The 19,512-nt window shown below is 42.0% G+C and overlaps 1 protein-coding gene across 2 annotated transcripts in view; it reads left to right on the forward strand.

Moving 5' to 3' along the window:
• The first annotated feature begins 1,411 nt into the window (after positions 1-1,411).
• CASP8 (caspase 8) overlaps positions 1,412-19,512 on the forward strand; it is a 50,829-nt gene continuing 32,728 nt past the window's right edge. The window contains exons 1-2 of one of the 2 annotated variants that reach the window (XM_063695090.1): positions 1,412-1,471; positions 1,933-2,029. The gene's annotated coding sequence lies outside the window, so the exon portion shown is untranslated. Of the gene's footprint in view, positions 1,540-1,932; positions 2,030-19,512 lie in introns of both variants that reach the window. The other variant, XM_063695089.1, reaches the window with a different exon arrangement.

The raw sequence follows: 19,512 nt of genomic DNA on the forward strand, positions 1-19,512 counted from the left end.
TTGATAGATACTAGGCATGAGCTAAAAGTTAGGGTCCAGTTAGAGATGGAAGGCACACCAGTAATTTGAAAGGGAAAATGTAATATGAAGAATTATTAACTAGTAAAAGAAGGCTAACTGCTAAAGGTACAAGAGCACTCAAGCTGTCTGCAGTCAGCAAGCCCCGGCTGGTGAGCAGGAAGCTGCCCGCTGGGAGGCTGCCAAAGTTCCCTGAAGGTGAGCACCACTGGTTCTACAAGCTGCTGGCAGTCATGGCGTTAAGAGCAGGAAGAGAAGCACCAGAACCCGGAAGAGAAATCCAGTCCTCTGCTAGGCCTTGCACCGTCCCTCTGGCGCCCTCTACTGACAAAGCCAGTAAAATTGTGCCGCTGGCAAAGGAGATCTTTTTATGGGATGTAGCTTGGTGTCACCAAGCAGAACAGAGTGGACTTGGAGCTCAGATGCAACACAATGATTGATACTGGCACAGTATACTTACCCTGCTTTTGTAAACAAAATGGTATATGTGATGTCTCTCTTTCTCTCTCTGTATATAAAACAATATTTGTTTCTACTTATTATGTATTTATGTCTTTACTCTGCATGCCAGGAGCTAAGTATTTTGCATGTATTAACTCATGTTGTTCTCATAATAACCTTCACATTCAGGAATCATTATAGCTACTTTATGAATGAGCCGAGGAAGGCACTGAGACGTTAAGTAACTTGCCCAAGGTCACGCAGCTAGTAAGTGGCAGAGCAAGAATTACTATGGCTTTATAAGCCTAGAAAAAAGTCTGAAAGAATCAAAATGTTAACAGCGGGGACCTCAAGGAAGCATTGAAGAGGCCATGGGAGAAGTTTTCACTTTGTAAAAAAATCAGTCCTTCAAATAAATAAATACAGTGAGGCTTCCCCAGAAGCGGATGTCACTATGCTTCCTGTACAGCCTGTGGAACTGTGAGCCAGTTAAACTTCTTTTCTTTATAAATTATCCAGTCTTAGGTATTTCTTTATAACAGTGCTAGGATGAGCTGATACAGTTTCCTACACTGTAACCTAAGGCAATACTTTGCACAAAGGGATGAGCCAGATTGCTTAGTAATTAAAACGCAAATACAAACCACAAGCATATCCATTCATGAATTGGGGGGCTGCTTTGTGTGCATAGATAAGGTATATTTTTTAAAAAAATTATTTTTCCAAGAAGAAAATAAACCAGTTAATAAACGACAACTCACAGTGCCAGGAAGTGAGAAACAAGTGTGTGATAAACGGTGGAGAATGGGAGCACTCTCCGCAGTGGGCGGGAGGAGACGGGGAGGGCGTTCCCTGGGGAGTGGCAGTGGTTGGAGCAAAGGTTTGGAGGAGGTAAGTCATGTGCTCTGAGTTTTTGGTTTCTGTTTCACCTTGTGTCTGAGCTGGTCTGAAGGCTGGTTGTTCAGACTGAGCTTCCTGCCTGCCTGTACCCCGCCAACAGCTTCAGAAGAAGGTGACTGGTGGCTGCCTGAGGAATACCAATGGGCAAGAGAATTAGCATTTCTGGAGCATCTGCTGTCTGTGAGATTAAGCACTATGTATATTGCTTTATTCACTCCCCACAGCAACCTTACCAAGCAGTTCTTTTCCACGTGAAAAGATGGAGGCTGGGTGGAGCAAAAGGAGGTGTTTAGAGTCCTCAGCAAGTGAGAGGCAGAGCTGGGATTTGAATCCAGATCTGCCTGATACTGAAGTCTAGGCTGGTTCCACCTCTCCAGACTGCTTTCCAGGGAGTAGAAGACAGATATTTTACCTTAGCTGGCTGCTTCTAGAAGTCTGACCCTGCTGGCTCAAAACGACTTTAGTTCCTCGCCCAGAGGCTGTGGGCTGCGGGTCAAGACATCAGTAGAAGGAGGGCCCAGCCAGAGAGGCTGACATGGGCTTCTACTCACCGTCATTTCTCCTTCCTTCCAGGAGCAGCCCCTGGGTGCGTCCACTTTCTGGGCACGTGAGGTTGGGCCTTGGCCGCCTGAGCCCTTGAGTTGGTCACTTGAACCTTGGGAATATTGAGGTAAGCCTGGAATTTCCAGAGGGGGTTTGGGGGAAAGAGAAGTGGTGAACGCTGTTACTGTTCCCTATTTAGACACCAGTGGGCCGAGTGGAGCAGATGCCAGTTGGGACCTTCCCGCCCTCTCTTTGGTTATTAATCCATTATTGTTCCCTGTACACTGGTATGAGTGGATGGGGGAAGTATTTAGCCAAGTTTTTGAGACCTGTACTCTGAGCTAAAATGCATTGTCTTCCTATAGTGCGGGACCCCGCAACTGTGGAGGAGCCGCAGGGGATACTGGGTAGTACGCAGACATTATGCACTAAACGACAATGGCTCACATAGTGAAAAGTTATTCTATTTTATTTTTTTTTTTGAGAGGGAGTCTTGCTCTGTCGCCCAGCCTGGAGTGCAGTGGCGCGATCTCAGCTCACTGCAATCTCCGCCTCCCGGGTTCAGGTGATTCTCGTGTCTCAGCCTCCTGAGTAGCTGGGATTACAGGCACCTGCTTCCATGCCTGGCTAATTTTTTTTTTTGTATTTTTAGTAGAGATGGGGGGGTCTCACCATGTTGGCCAGGCTGGTCTCAAACTTCTGGCCCCAAGTGATCTACCCACCTTGGCCTCCCAAAGTGCTGGGATTACAGGCGTGAGCCACTGCACCTGGCTGATTTCACATTTTTAGATAATATGACCACATTATAAAAATTTTTGTATTTTTATGTAATGTGACCACTAGATGAAAGCAATATACTTACGCTTTTATTTCTTGGTTAAGTTCCTACTTATTATGAATTTACTCTGCATGCCAGGAGTTCTAAGAATTTGCATGTATTAACTCATTTGATTCTCATAATAACGTTCACATGCAGGAGTCACTATTACAGTGACTGTATGAATGAGGAAAGAAAGGCACTAACATAACTGATTTTATGTTACTTAGGTCAAGATTTTATGTTATTTAGGTCAAGGTTAATTGTGTTGTTCAAATCTTGTATAACTCTACTGCTTGTCTTTCTTACCCATTATTGAGAAGGGAACATAAAAATCTTACACTATGACTGTAGATTGTCAATTTCTCATTTTAAATTAGGATCATTTTTCCTTTATGTCTGCCTTATGTGATATTAGTATAATGATATCAGTTGGTACATCTTTTTCCATCCTTATACTTTCAGTGTTTCAGTGTTCTTATACTTGAAATGTGTCTTCCGTAAGTGGTGTATTGTTCAAGTTTTTCTTTTATTATAGAAAAATGTATTCTGGAAGGTACTTTTCTTAAAATTACAGTATTTAGTCCATTTTCATTTAATGTAATTGTTAATATAATTGGGCTAAAATCTACTATATTTCCAGTTGTTTTTTATTCGTGGCATCAATTCACTTTTCTCTACTTTCTTGATTTCTTTTAGACGAATTAAGTAATTTTAGAAAGTTCACCTTACTCCTCTATTAGCTTGTTAATTATACATGCTTTTAGTATTCTCTTAGTAATTGCACTTGAGTTGTACTACCTAATAGTGCAGCCACATGTTGTTTAAAACAGCTTTACTGAGATATGATTGATATACAACAAATGGCATATAAAGTATATAATTTGATAAATTTTGACATATGTATGACATATATGACAGTCATATAGACACACTCATATATATATTCATGTGCCATTTCAATGACCGACCACATATATGATGGTGGTCTCATAAGATTATAATACTGTACTTTTACTGTACCATTTCTATGTTTAGATATATTTAGATATGCAAATACTTACCATTGTGTTACAATTGCCTACAATATTCAATACAGTAACATGCTTTGTAGGTCTGCATCTTAGGAGTAATAGTCTAGACCATATAGCCTAGGTGTGTAGTAGGCTATACCATCTAGGTTTTGCGTAAGTACATTCTATGATGTTGGCATAATGACGAAATCACTGACGATGCTTTCCTCAGAACTTATGCTTGTCATTAAGTGATGTATGACTGTATATATATGGGTGGAACTATCACTGCAGTCAGGATAGTGAACATATATATTACCTCCAAAATATTTCGTATGCCCTCTTGAATCCTGTCCTCCGGCCCCTCCCCACCCCTGCTCCTTTTAGGCATTTAGTTCTGTAAATTTTCTCCTAGCCTTGCTTTAGTGGCATCCCATGCATTTTGATATTTTGTTTTGATTTTAATTTAATTCAATACTACATAATTTCCTTTTGATTTCTTTTTTGACCCATGGATTATTTAGAGTTGTGTTATTTCGTTTCCAAATATTTGGGGATTTTCCAGACACGTTTCTGTTGTCCAGGCCAATAACAAATTCCTGACTCCATGAAGTCAAAGATCTAACTCCCCAGGGGGAGAGTTATGCCCAAGAACCATCAGTATTTTGTGTTAGTGGTCATTGCCAGAGTGAATTCCACAGTGTTTGTGATAAACCCTAATAATTCCACCAGAGGGCAGCAAGCCAACATGAAAATTCTATTAAAAAGTCTTTTTTTAGAGACAAGAGTTTGGCTCTGTCGCCCAGGCTGGAGTACAGTGGTGTGACCTCGGCTTACTGAACCCTTGCCCCACTGCAGACTCAACCTCCCAGACTCAAGTGATTCTCCCACTTCAGCTCCCCATCTGCGAGTAGCTGGACTATAGGTGCGCACCACCGCACCTAGTTAATTTTTGCATTTTTTGTAGAGATGGAGTTTCATCATGTTTCCCAGGCTTGTCTTAAACTCCTGGGCTCAAGCTATCCATCTGCCTCGGCTGTCCAAAGTGCTGAGATGACAGGCGTGAGCCACTGTGCCTGGCCAGACAGAAGTTTTCAAGTAAAGAATAAATTTAGCTGAAGAGCAGTGTCAAATTATTTCTATCCCCACCCTCCTGAATTAAATCTTCATAGTCTCTGATTCTCTTTGTCATATTCTTAACCATTTGGATTCTTTTCAGTGCGTCTGTGTTTGTTCCTTTTCCCCAGTATGACCCCTTTCTATTTTTTTTTTTTTTTTTTCTGAGACAGAGTCTTGCTGTGTCGCCCAGGCTGGAGTGCAGTGGCGCATTCTTGGCTCACTGCAACCTCCGCCTCCCAGGTTCAAAAGATTTTCCCACCTCAGCCTCTGAGTAGCTGAGATTACAGATGCCTGCCACCTTGCCCAGATAATTTTTGTATTTTTAGTATTCAACTAAAATACATGTATTTCAACATGTTGGCCAGGCTGGTCTCAAACTTTTGACCTCAAGTGATCTGCCCGCCTCGGCTTCCCAAAGTGCTGGGATTACAGGCGTGAGCCACCTTGTCCAGACCCTTTTCTCTATCTTTATGAAAACATCTCTCCAGCAGATCTTCAGAGTAAAAAAAAAAAAAAAAAAAAAAGAAAAGAAAAGAAAAGAAAAAAGAAAAAGAAAAGAAAACATCCAGCAAGGTCCCGGGGGAAAAATAGAAAATTAGAAGACTGGAGTGAGTCATGTTGATTTTCTGATGTAAAATTTGTATCGAAACCTTACATAAATACCGAAGAATTCACAAGTTGTAAATGTACAGCTTGGTGACTGATTTTGATATCCAGACAGTTTTTTTCCCACTTGCACACACTCCCCGCAAGAATGCATGCTGGTTTGTAAAGTCATTAATTTACTGGTGCATCAGTGGATGGCTCTGTGTCTTCTGGCTTTATCTTGGCCCAGAAAGACAGGAATTAACGTTGAGCCTAGTAGTCTTTGGCCTTTGTGCCAAAGCAGTCTGTGGGCCAGCCTTTTGTAGTGATCAAGCAGTACGTTTAGATGTCAGGCATGACACGGGTTAAAAAGCCAGCTAGGGGAAAAATGGGAAGTGGCATTTTGCGATCTCATCAAACAATCTTGATATAAACTTAGAGAACAACCTCTTGGCAATTGGAGAGCAGCTGTAGGTTTCTGACTGAATGTGCAAGAAGAACGTGAATGAAAGAGATATACTAGGTGGGAGCAGTCAGGGTAGACTTCCTGGAGGAAGTGGACAGTGTTGTGTGGATTCACACTTTGGAGATATCAAAGAGGAAGAGTATTCCAAGTGGGGGTAACAAATAACAAGGGAGGCAAAAAAGAAAAGTATGAGGGAACAACAGGATGTTGTCAGGAAACTAAGGCTGAGCTGAAATCCAGATGACCCAGAGAAGCCTTGAGAAGGCTTGTGGCATCTTGTGGGGCAAGTGGGGAACTTGCTCTGTTTGAGAGAATATGCCTGGAATATATGGGATATCATTTAAATTTTCTAAAGGTTATCTACAAGATAATTTCAGAGAATATTTGCTCGTACCTCAGCATAGGAAACAATGAAACACTGAAGCATTTATTTATTTATTTTCCTTGCTTTTCTTTTTTTTTTCTTGAGATGGAGTCTTTGTCACTCAGGCTGGAGTGCAGTGGCGTACTCTCGGCTCACAGCAACCTCCGCCTCCTGGGTTCAAGCAATTCGCCTGCCTCAGCCTCCCGAGTAGCTGGGACAATAGGCATGTTGCTATGCCCGGCTAATTTTTTGTATTTTTAGTGGAGACAGGGTTTCATCATGTTGGCCAGACTGGTCTCGAACTCCTGGCCTCAAGTAATCCGCCCGCCTTGGGCTTCAAAAGTGCTGGGATTACAGGTGTGAGCCACTGCACCCAGTCTTTTCCTTACTTTTTAAAAATACATTTGTCTTCAACTATTGGATATCTTCATCTAATTTCTAGTGTTTTTTTTGGTTGTTGTTGGCTGATTTGATTTTTACTTTTTGGTTAATAACAAACCTTTTAAGGAGTTACATAGACACTTATCAGTTTACTTTTCTAATTTGTTTTCTCCTGAATTCTCAGTTACCTTGGATTGGTTGTCCTTTGGGTTCATCTTGCTTTTTCTTAGTGGCTACTTTCAGTTTCCTTCCTCTTCAGTTTGGCAGTTTTCTCCCTTTTCAAGCAAGGAGCTCCTCCCTGTTGAGGCATCACTGGTGGCGGGCAATCCTTACGCGGATCCTCCCAGAGCTTGCTCTCTGGAAGCTCACACTGCACCGTAATTATGAAACTTTTGATATTGTCCCTGATGGCTTCTGATGCAAGCTGGAACAGCATTTGTCTGTTGATAAGTGAAACAAGTTCCTGAGATCTGGCTCTCTTTTGCCTTTCTATCCAATACCAGCAAGGCCCTAGTTTCAGAGCATTTTGGGGACTTATGATCCCTTCTAGTTACCGCTGCATCTGTGCCCCTTTTGCCCTCAAATTAGTTCATAGAGATTTTTGAAGCATCCATGTTACTCAAATAGGCTCATTTTTAGCATGTGGGAGGTAAGGCCTAGATGTGAATCCCTCATAAGCCAGGCAGATCAAACTGTGTGTATGCATGCAGATTTGGCCCAGGAACACTCTTCTCCTTCAGGGCCCGTTGTCTGCAAGGACAGAAAAGAATTCTTAAGGCCATTCACTATCTCACATTTTCTGTTATTTTTCTGTCTTTTCCTTTTCCCCCTACCCACAGAGAAACATTAGAATCATTGCCCTTTAGAAGAGCAGAACTATGATGCCTCCTGTCAGGGATGGAACGAGGCATTCCATGCAGATGACAACCCAAAGAGAGCAGGAGTGGCTCTATTTATATCAGACAAAATCGACTTTAAGTCAAAAACTGTCACAAGAGACATTAAAGTATATTATATAATGAAAAAAGCATCAATCCACCATGAAGATATAACAATTATAAATATATGCACTCAATATCAGAGCACCTAAATATATGAAACAAACAATGACAGAACTGAAGGGAGAAATAGCCAGCCATACAAAAATAGTAGGAGACTTCAACACTGTACTTTAAATAATGGGTAGAACATTCAGACAGAAGATTAATAAGGAAACAGGGGACTTAAACAACATTATAGACCAAATGGACCGAACAGAAATACACAGAACGTTCCGCCCTACAGCAGCAGAACACACATTCTCCTCAAATGCACATGGAACTTTCTCCAAGGTAGATCACATGTTGGGTCACAAAACAAGTCTTTGCAGATTTAAGAGACTGAAATCACACCATGTATCTTTTCTGACCATGATGGAATGAAACTAAAAATCAATGGCAGAAGGAAAAATAGAAAGTTCACGAATATGTGGAAATTAAACAACACACTCATGAACAACAATTAGGCCATAAAAATAAAAAAAGAAATTAGGAAATATCTTGAGATAAATGAAAAGAAAAACACAACATACCCAAACTTACAGGATAAAAGCTGTACTAAGCAAAGAAGTACTAAGAGGGACTTTATTGCAATACACATCTGCAGTGAAAAAGAAGAAAGATCTCAAGTAAATAGTCTAACTTTGTGCCTCAAGGAGAGGAGAAGAAGATGAAGAAGAAGAGGAACTAAGCCTAAAATTAGTGAAGAAACTAACAAAGATTAGAGTAGGAACTAAGAAAATACAGAATAGAAAAGCAATAGAAAAAAAATCAACAAATTTTTTGAAAAGAATAACAAAAGAATTGGTTTTTTGAAAAGATAAACAAAATCAACAAATCCTTAGTTAGGCTAAGTAAGAAAGAGAGAAGACTCAAATAAACAATATCAGAAATGAAAGAGGAGACATTACAACTGATGCCACAGAAATAAAAAGGATCATGAGGCTATAATGAACAATTCTATTCCAACAAACTGGATAATCTAGAAGAAATGAATAAATTCATAAAACCTTCCAATCTACGATGACTGAATCATGAAGAAATACAAAGTCTGAACAGACTTATAACTAATGTGGAGGTTTAGTCAATAATCAAAAATGTTCCCCAAACGAAGAAGTCCAGGACCAGATGGCTTCACAGGTGAATTCTTCCAAACATCTCAAGAAGAATTAATGCCAGTTCTTCTTAAACTATTTTTAAAAATTGAAGAAGAGGGCACACTTCCAAATTTATTTTATGTAGCCAACATTATCCCGATACCAAAGCCAAACAAAGGCACCACAAGAAAAGAAAACTGCAGGTCAATATCTCTGATGAATATACATATAAAAACTCATAACAAAATACTAGCAAATCAAATTCAACAGCACATTTAAATGATTGTATATCATGACCGAGTGGGATTTATCCCTAGGATGCAAGTATGGATCAACATACAAAAATAAATCAGTGTGAAATGGCATATTAACAGGGTAAAGATATAAAGATAACATGATCATCTCAATAGATGCAGAGAAAGCATTTGACAAAATTCAATACCCTTTCATGATTAAAAAATTTTTCAACAAACTGGAAATAGAGTCTCAACATCATCAAGACCATATATAAGAAAATTTTCACTGTTGAGTATCATATTAGATGTGAGCTTTTCATATATGGGATTCATAATATGTTTCATATATATTACAAAGCTATAGTAATTGAAACAGCATGGGAATAGCATAAAGACAAACACATAGGCCATCAGAAGAGAAGAGAGAGCTCAGAAATAAATCCATGCATATACAGTGCCTTAGTCCATTCAGCCTGCTAAAACAAAACACCATAGACTGGTGGCTTATAAAACACAGAAATTTATTTTTCACAGTTCTGGAGGCTAGGAAATTCAAGATCAAGTAGCTAGCAGATTTGTTATCTAGTGAGGGCCTGCTTCTTGGTTCATAAATGGCCATCTTCTCCATGTGTCCTCATGGAATTAGGGTGATGGAGCGCTCTGGGATTTCTTTTATAAGGCACTAGTCCCATTCATAAGTGCTCTACCTTCATGACCTAATCACCTCCCAAAGGTCCCATCTCCAAATACCGACATATAGGGGATTAGGTTTCAACATATGAATTTTAGGGGAAACAAACATTAGTCTATTGCATATACTACCTAAAGCAATCTACAAATTTGGTGTGATCTCTATTAACATCCCAATGGATTTTTTTTTACAGAAAAAAACCTCTGAAGTATAAAAAGGACCACAAATAGCTAAATCAGTTTTGAGGAAGAACAAAGCTAGAAGCACCATACTTCCTGATTTCTAAATATATTATACTCCTATGGTCATAGCAGCACTATTTACAGTAGCCAAGATGTGCAAACAACCTAAATATCTAGGATGGGGAAAGAAAATGTGGTATTCACATAAAATGGAATATTATTCACCTTATAAAGGAGGGAAATTCTATAATATGAGACAACATGGATGAATCTTGAAGACATTATGCTAAATGAAATAAGCCAGTCACCAAAAGACAAATACTGTATGATTCTACTTACATGTGGTATCTAAAGTAGTCAAATTTATAGAATCAAAGAGTGGAATGGTGGTTGCCAGGGGCTGGGGAGGGGGGAAATGAGGAGTTGCCTATCAACAAGCATAAAGTTTTAGTTAAGCAAGATGAGCAAGTTCTAGAGATCTGCTGTACAACATTGTACCTATAGTCAACAATACTGTATTGTACACTTAAACATTTGCTAAGAGGGTAGATCTCACTTAAATGTTCTTACTACAATAAAATATAATTGATAAAGCAATAGAAAAGGATTCCTATACATAAAAAGGTCAATACCTAATTTCCATTTAATTAAAAGCAATGAATAGTCAATTTACACACAAGACAGTTTCTGTTTTTGAGGCAACTATAGAATATAGAAGAGATTTCCCAACTCACTTTGCAAGATGCACATAGTCTTGAATCCACAAGCACAATGTAAATAATTTACTTTTAAGAAACTCAGGCAGAAAAATCCTATAATCATCTCAAAAGATCCTGACATTTCTTTTTGATAATTTAATGCCCCTTTCTGATTTTTGTCAAATACTAGGAAGCTAATAGGTAAGGAAAAGTCCCTAACTTGATAAAAATACCTACCAGATGCCCAAATAAAAAATCATATGAATTAGGAAATTTTGGAGTGCTTCTCATTAAACTCAGGAACGTGTAATATCGTTATTAATGTATTGTTCCACCCTGTTCTGGAGGGCCTGGCCAATTTAACAAGTTAGGTGATTCGATAAGTTAGTTTAATACGCATAACAGCATGGCTGTCCCGAAGCATACAGGAGGCGATGGGCTGAGTCCTGACTGCAGCTCCCTCAAGGACCTGCCACGCATGGATTATGCACAAAGTCTGTTCAAGTCTGTTGAGGGAGTGAGGGGTCGGGGGGCAGCAATCCCCTGTTTGGCCTGCCAGGTAAAGCCTTTGTAATTGCTAATGGCTGGGCCTGACAGATTACACACAGGATTTGGCCTGGAGCCCAGATAATTCCTCAACTCCATCCTTTGATTTTTCAGAGCCCAAGCGAGAAGCATAGGCTACCCCATCATGGACCTGAATGGGTTGGATTTTGAGGGTCTGTGTTAGGAGCCAGGTTATTAGTCTGCAGTTATAATAAATAGACCATGGTCAGGATCAAGATCACTCCCGGCATCGTGTACAGATTAATATGGTTGGGGTAGCTTAGGTACCAGAAAAATCCATGTTTACAGATATGTTTGTTTGCAGCATTCAATGGCACTGGAACAAAATATTTATTTGTGGGGATACATCCAGCATTTTGTCAAATTCAGTGGGGAACTGCCTGGGACAGGCATATCAATGAATTTAGTGACTTGGAAGTCACACAGTCTATTCTGTAGGAGAGAGAGAAGGAAGGTTAGATTCCCACTTCTCCCTCCTCTGTACCCTGGCTCATGGGTTCATAGGCGCTCAGGTTGGGGGAATTTTCCCCAACCGCTGTGACATGGGTAAGGGTAGCATCTTCTGACTATCCTCCAGGGAGGTGGGCTGTAATCTGGCCTGGATCCTCTGATGACTAAAAAAAAAGTTTCTCTTCTATACATTGATATCCATCCCTTGAAAATAACCAGGCAAAGCAACAAAGCCACTTTATGGAAAACGTTGAATTAGAAGCCTCAAGTTGATAGTGATTATTTTTTGCAGGCAAAAAAATCCATGCTTAGCACCAAAGGGATAACTGATGAAGAGGGTTACTGTCTCTCATGCTTTGTTTTTTAATAGCTAATCTAATCTCTCACCTATCTGAGTCTTTAGAAAGGAATTGAAGGGGATGGGGGGCCCTTGTAGGGTTCCCCAGAGAGACCGAGGCTGTGCAATAAAAGGAAGCAGGTAGACAGTCTGATCAAATATGCAGCACAAATGATGACTGCCCCTTTGAGGAATGCCACACTGGGACCCCAGACTGTTCCCCTGAGATGCATAGTCCAGGCCGATGTTCTTTTATTCCCTCCTGTCAGTCACTTAACCCTGTCCTTCAATTGTCTACTAAAACACTCAATCATCCCTGCTGCTTGGGGGCGATAGAGAGCATAGGGCGTCCATCATATATGCCCCATGCTTGGGCCCATTGATGTGTGGCTTGGGCCACAAATCTGGGGCCATTATCAGATGCATTCTATGCCTGGGAATTGACCATCTAAGATCTGAATTGTGTCACCGATTGATTGACCTGACCTCACAAGGAGGCTTTTTATTTGTTTTTGTTTTTTTTTTTTGAGACAGAGTCTCACTCTGTCACCCAGGTTGGAGTGCAGTGGCTCAATCTCACTGCTACTTCCACCTCCCAGGTTCAAGTGATTCTTATGCCTCAGCCTCCCGAGTAGCTGGAATTACAGACACGCACCACCATGCCTGGCTAATTTTTGTATTTTTAGTACAGACAGGGTTTCACCACGTTGGCTAGCCTGGTCTCAAACTCCTAACTTCAAGTGATCCGCCCACCTCGGCCTCCCAAAGTGTTGGAATTACAGGCGTGAGCCACTGTCCCCAGCCATTGGACTTGATAACCATCCGGAGTATCATGAACAAAGCTAGAAATCTGAGTCTGGTTGCAACCTCATCATCTGCTGCTTCCACTTCCTCATCATAGACCCAGGGGACCACCAGTGTAGCCTGCCACGGCTCCAGGTTTGGAGTGAGGCGTAGGTTCCAGGCAGCTCCTGTTGACCCTGCTGCTGCAGGCCAGGTCAGCTGTCCTTGCCCAGGTGTGAATCATGGGCATGTATCTCCCTGCTGGGCTTCTGCTTTGCTGCCCTTTCCTGGCCCTTTGGCCAGAGAGAGCAGGCTTTTCTTTCTGTTGCTTTTCCTTGTTTGTTCTTTTTTTTTTTTTTTTTTTTTTTGAGACGGAGTTTCGCTCTTGTTGCCCAGACTGGAGTGCGATGGTGCAATCTCGGCTCACCGCAACCTCTACCTCCCAGGTTCAAGCAATTCTCCTGCCTCAGCCTCCCGAGTACCTGGGATTACAGGCATGTGCCACCATGCCCGGCTAATTTTGTATTTTTAGTAGAGACGGGGTTTCTCCATGTTGGGGCTGGTCTCGAACTCCCAACCTCAGGTGATCTGCCTGCCTCGGCCTCCCAAAGTGCTGGGATTACAGGCGTGAGCCACTGGGCCCAGCCATTTGTTCTTTCCAATTTAGGCCTGTTGGTGGTTCTGGATTGCAGGCCTCTTTCGTTTTCAGTCTGACATGTGTGGGAAAAAAAAGACAGCCCAGGGCACAAAACAGGGTGTTGTTCCTGCCTCTGGGTCCCCAGCCAGTCTGCCTCTACTTTCCACCTCTCAGGGTTGTGTGATTATCTGTTGATTTATTCCCAGGGTATTTAGGTGTCCTTAGAGGGGAGAAGCAGGGAAAAGTGAATCTATGCCATCGTGTCTCAGAACTGGAAGTCCACCCCCATCCCCACACACACTAGAATTGCAGAAGAAAAATAAGATGAGAACTTGAGTGAAAAAACCATATTATTATGCAGTCATCAAATGTTTGGACAGAAAGTGTTCTTAGACAGCCTCTAGTCTAATTTCTCACATTTGGAAATCTGGAAGTTGGACTAAGACCTGAATCGACCACCTTCACCCCCAGTTCAGCTGACTGACTCCCCAGCCTGTATTCTCGCCATTCCACACCAGGGTCTGTCCTGAGGCTTTGAAAAAATGTGAACCGCATGTCCTGCTCAGATCCCAACCCTCCCACACCACTTTGCTAAGAGTCTGTTCTGTCTGCAAAAATCCCAAAAGTTGTGTCAACTGGAACTCAAAATGTTCTTCATTTGACTTTCATTGTTTTTTGGAATTTTGGGAGGCCAGGGAGGAGCAAGAAAGGAGCTGCAATTGCCCTTGGGTAAGATTTGCTTAGAATTTTAGGAAGAAGTTGTCTGGGCACAGTGGCTTACTCCTGTAATCCCAGCACTTTGGGAGGCCGAGGTGGGTGGATCACGAGATCAGGAGTTCAAGACCAGCCTGGCCAAGATGGTGAAACCCTGTCTCTACTAAAAATACAAAAACTAGCTGGGTGCAGTGGCAGGCGCCTGTATTCTGCTAGGGAGCTGAGGCAGGAGAACTGCTTGAGCTGGCGGGGTGGAGGTTGCAGTGAACCAAGATCACACCACTGCACTCCAGCCTGGGCGGCAGAGTGAGACTGTCTGTCTCAAAAAAAAAAAAAAAAAAGAAGAAGAAGAATTTTAGGAAGAAATCTATCTGATTCTAGAATTATCTAGGCTGTTGAGGATGTGTGTCTGGTGGCCACTGGGACATCAGGGTGAGACTTTTCTTTTAACTGCATGTATGTGAATTAGGTTGCTTCTGGAGCCTACTGAGAGCTCACTGGGTCCCCATAGCATCCATGCTGAAGGTGCCTTCCTTCTGTCTGTGACCTTGACCCTCAGCTCCACATTTCCCCAGGGGCTGCAGGATTTCTCAGAATCCTCATTAGCACAACCTATTTTTTTTTTTTTTTTTTTCCTGAAACAGAGCTTCACTCTGTTGCCCAATGCAGTGGTGTGATCTCGGCTCACTGCAACCTCTGTCTCCCAGGTTCAAGTGATTCTCATGCCTCAGCCTCCCAAGTAGCTGGGACTATAAGCACATGCCACCATTCCTGGCTAATTCTTGTATTTTTTTTTGAGATGGAGTCTCGCTCTGTTGCCCAGGCTGGAGTGCAGTGGTGCGATCTCGGCTCACTGCAACCTCCACCTCCCGGGTTCAAGGGATTCTCCTGCCTCAGCCTCCCGAGTAGCTGGGACTACAGGTGCCCGCCACCACACCTGGCTAATTTTTTGTATTTTTAGTGGAGACAGCGTTTCACTGTTTTAGCCAGGATAGTCTCGATCTGACCTCGTGATCCGCCCGCCTTGGCCTCCCAAAGTGCTGGGATTACAGGCATGAGCCACTGCGCCCGGCCAACTTTTGTATTTTTAGTAGAGATGGGGGTCTCACTATGTTTGTCAGGCTGGTCTTGGACTCCTGGCCTCAAGTGATCCACCTGCCTCAGCCTCCCAAATTGGTAGGATTACAGGTGTGAGTCACTGTGCCTGGACAGCACGACCTATTAATGAATGACAGCCTTGACTTTTGAGGCTAAAACTTTCCACTTCTTTAGTATAGTAACTAAGTCTCTCTCTTTTTCTACTATTTCGGTAATTAAGCAGGTAAAGAAAAATATCCAGAACAATATAATAGGGAGTAGGGCAAGAAAATCCTGAGGAACCACGACCTGTGGGTGGATCGAGTGCAGGGGTCCTTGAGTGTTGCTGGTTGCAGGAAGGCCCCAGCAGAAGGGGGCTTTGATGAGCATCCACCTTGTGTACTGAGTGAATGTCCGTCCAGATGAGGTGAGGATGCAGCTGACAATGGAGGCGACTGTAATGGACTGTCCCAAGTAGCAACATCATGAATTTAGGTTTTCAGCCTGAGTGAGACTTTCAGTTAATACTCAACTGAAAACAAGATGCAAATTTTCCTTCAGAAATTCGTTGAAAGTGTTTTCACTTTGGTACTATTGATCTATTAAAGGGCTGAGATGCAGAGGAGACACCATTGTGTAATTTCTAGTGGCCGCTCTTTTTGTCCGTTATCTGTTCACTGTTCTATCCATGCTGTCCTGCCACACCCCTTTTTCACTTACCAACACATGTTGGAGATCGCTCCCTATCATAGCATTTCCTCTCCTGTTCTCTAGCCTGCCTCTTCACTCTCTTAATGGTATCATTTTTCTGAAAAGAAGCTCTTAATTCTAAAATGGTCCTGTTGGTGGTTTTTTTCCCTTATGGTCAGCACTTTTTGTGTCCTTTTTGAGTTTCTGTCTACTCCAATATCATAAAGACAGTCTCTTAGGATTTCTCATAAAGTTTTACTGCTTCCTTCTTTTTTGAGAGAGTCTTACTCTGTTGCCCAGGCTGGAGTGCAGTGCTGCGATCTTGGCTCACTACAACCTCTGCCTCCTGGGTTCAAGCAATTCTCATGCCTCAGCCTCCTGAGTAGCTGGGACTACAGGTGCCCCCCACCATGCCCAGCTAATTTTTGTATTTTTAGTAGAGGTGGGGGCTTTGCCATGTTGGTCAGGCTAGTCTTGAACTCCTGACCTCAGGTGATCCGCCCGCCTTGTCCTCCCAAAGTGCTGGGATTATAGGTGTGAGCCACCACGCCTGGTCAATTGCTTCCTTTTTATATTTAGATTGACTATCCATCTGGATTTGAATTTTGTGTGGGTAGGAAATCAAGGTTCATTTTATTTTTATATGGCTATCTTGTTGATCTGTCATTATTTATTATAAAGACGATCCTTTTTTCACTTCACCTCATTGTCACCTTTACCCATGTATCAAGTGAGAATAGAGTGTGAGACTTTAAAAAATTAATAGATTATTTTTTAAGAACAGTTTCAGGTTTAGAGAAAAAACAGAGCAGATTAGCTGGGCATGGTGGTATGCACCTGTAGTCCCAGCTTATTCATATGCTTATTTGCCATCTGCTTATCTTTTTGTGAGGTGTCTGTTCAGATCTCTTGCCCACTTTTCAGTCGGGTTGTTTTCTTATTGTTGAGTCTTAACAGATTAGCTTAATGAGATTGGCTTCGGGAGGCTAAGGCGAGAGGATCGCTTGAGCGCGGGAGGCGGAGGTTGCAGTGAGTTGAGATCACACCACTGCACTCTAGCCTAGGTGACAGAGACAGACCCTGTCTCAGAAAGAAAAAAAAAGAAAGAGCAGAAAGTAGAGAGTTCCCATATACCCTCTGCCTCCTACACTTCTCCCCTCCCCACACTTTCCTGTTATTAACATCTTGCATTAGTGTGGTACATTTGTTACAGGTGATGAACCAATGTTGATATTGTAGGGGAGGACAAATCTGTTTTCCTTCTACCCTTCTAAGTTCATGGCTGAGAACCCTATAACAGAAGACAGATTAATAAGAGAAAAGTGCATAAACATATTTAATATAAGTTTTATGTGACATGGAAGCCTTTATAAGGAAATGAAGACTCCAAGAAGCAGTTACAGTTTGATGTAGGTTTGATAAAGGGTGGACAGTTGTGGAGGATATGATAGAGCAGAGTTTGAAGTAAGTGTAGTCTGCTGGCAGAAGCTTATCAAGGCCCGTTTGTTTAGTTAGATTCCTCTCTGTGTCCCTTTGTCTTCACAGATACCACCAGGTATAGGGAGGGAATCTCTCACCTGAGGGTCTTATGACCTGGCTTCAGGAGAAGGTCAGAAAACCCTTCCTGCACATGCTGCTTTTGCAAATTCCTTCACCTTAAAATATTCAATATGTCATTGTGTTAGTCTGTTCTTGCATTGCTATAAAGAAATACCTGAGGTTGGGCAATCTATAAAGAAAAGAGTTTTAATTGGCTCATGGTTCCACAGACTGTATAGGAAGCATGATGCTGGCATCTGCTTGGCTTCTGGGGAGGCCTCAGGAAACTTACAATTATGGTGGAAGACAAAGGGGGAGCGAGACATCTCATGTGGCTAGAGCAGGGGAAGCGAGAGAGCAGGGAGGTGCCACGTATTTTTAAACAACCAGAATATCATGAGAATTCTATCATGCAAACAGCACTGTGGGGATAGTGCTAAACTATTAGAAATTAAACTATTAGAAACCACTCCCAAGATCCAATCACCTCCCACCAGGCTCCGCCTCCAACATTAGGAATTACAACTGGACATGAGTTTGGGTGAGGACACAAATCCAAACCATGTCAGTCATGGTGCCATATTTTGTGGTAGCATGTCCTGAATCCCATCAATAAATTATTCTGAACTAAAGTTCCATAGTTTCCATTAGGGTTCACTTTTGGTGTACATCCTACTGGTTTTGCCAAATGAATAATGCCATGTAGAACCGTTACAATATTGTACAGAATAATTTCACTCCCCTAAAAATCCCCTCTGCTGAACCTATTCACACTTCCTCCCCTGAGTCCCTGGCAACCACTGATCTTTTTACTGTCTCTGTAGTTTTAATCAGAGTGTCACATAATTGGAATCATACAGTATGTAGCCTCTCCAGATTGTCTTCTTTCACATAGTAACATTCAATTAAGGCTCTTCCATGCCTTTTTGTGGTTTGATAGCTCATTTCTTTTTATTGCTGAATAATAATCTATGGTATGGATGTGCCACAGTTTATCCATTCATTTATTGAGGGACATCTTGGTTGCTTCCAACTTTTGGCAGTTATGAATTATGAATAAAGCTGGTATAAACATTCATGTGCAGGTTTTTGCATGGACATAAATGTTTAATTTGGGTAAATATCTAGAAACTGATTGCTGGATCTTGCAGTAAGCATATGCTTTGGCCAGGCGCGGTGGCTCATGACTGTGATCCCAGCACTTTGGGAGGCTGAGGTGGGATCACCTGAGATCAGCAGTTTAAGACCAGCCTGGCTGACACAGTGAAACCTCATCTCTACTACAAAAAAATACAAAAATTAGCTGGGCGTGGTGGCGTGTGCCTGTAATCCCAGCTACTCAGGAAGCTGAGGCAGGAGAATCGCTTGAACCTGGGAGGTGGAGGTTGCATTGAGCCAAGATGGCGCCACTGCACTCCAGCCTGGGCAATAGAGTGAGACTCTGTGTCAAAAAAAAAAAAAAAAAAAAGAAAGAAAAATGGCCAGGCGCAGTGGCTCACACCTGTAATCTCAGCACTTTGGGAGGCGGAGGCAGGTGTATTATTTGAAGTCAGGAGTTTAACACCAGCCTGACCAACATGGTGAAACCCTGTCTCTACTAAAAATACAAAAATTAGCTGGGCGTGGTGGTCATGCTGGTAATCCCAGCAACTTGGGAGGCTGAGGCAGGAGAATCGCTTGAACCCAGAGGCAGAGGCTGTAGTGAGCCGAGATCACACTTGCCGTTGCACTCCAACCTGGGAGACAGAGTGAGACTCCGTCTAAAAAAAAAAAAAGCTTCATGACAAACTTCCAGACTTTCTTCCAAAGTGTCCATATGAGTTTTCATTCCCACGAGTAATGAATGAGAGTTCCTGTTACTTCACATCCTTGCCAATGTTTGGTGGTGTCAGTGTTTTGGATTTTAGTGATTTTGGCAAATATGTAGTGGTATCTCACTGTTGTTTTAATTTGCAATTCCCAAATGACATATGATGTTGAACATCTTTTCATATGCTTATTTGCCATCTGTATATGTTTTTGGTGAGGTATCTGTTGAGATCTCTTGCCCACTTTTCAATTGGGTTGTTTGTTTTGTTATTGTTGAGTGTCAAGAGTTCTTTGTATATTTTTGGATAACATTATGGTTTT

The sequence above is a fragment of the Gorilla gorilla genome, chromosome 11, assembly GCF_029281585.2.
Source record: "Gorilla gorilla gorilla isolate KB3781 chromosome 11, NHGRI_mGorGor1-v2.1_pri, whole genome shotgun sequence".
Classification (NCBI taxonomy): domain Eukaryota; kingdom Metazoa; phylum Chordata; class Mammalia; order Primates; family Hominidae; genus Gorilla; species Gorilla gorilla.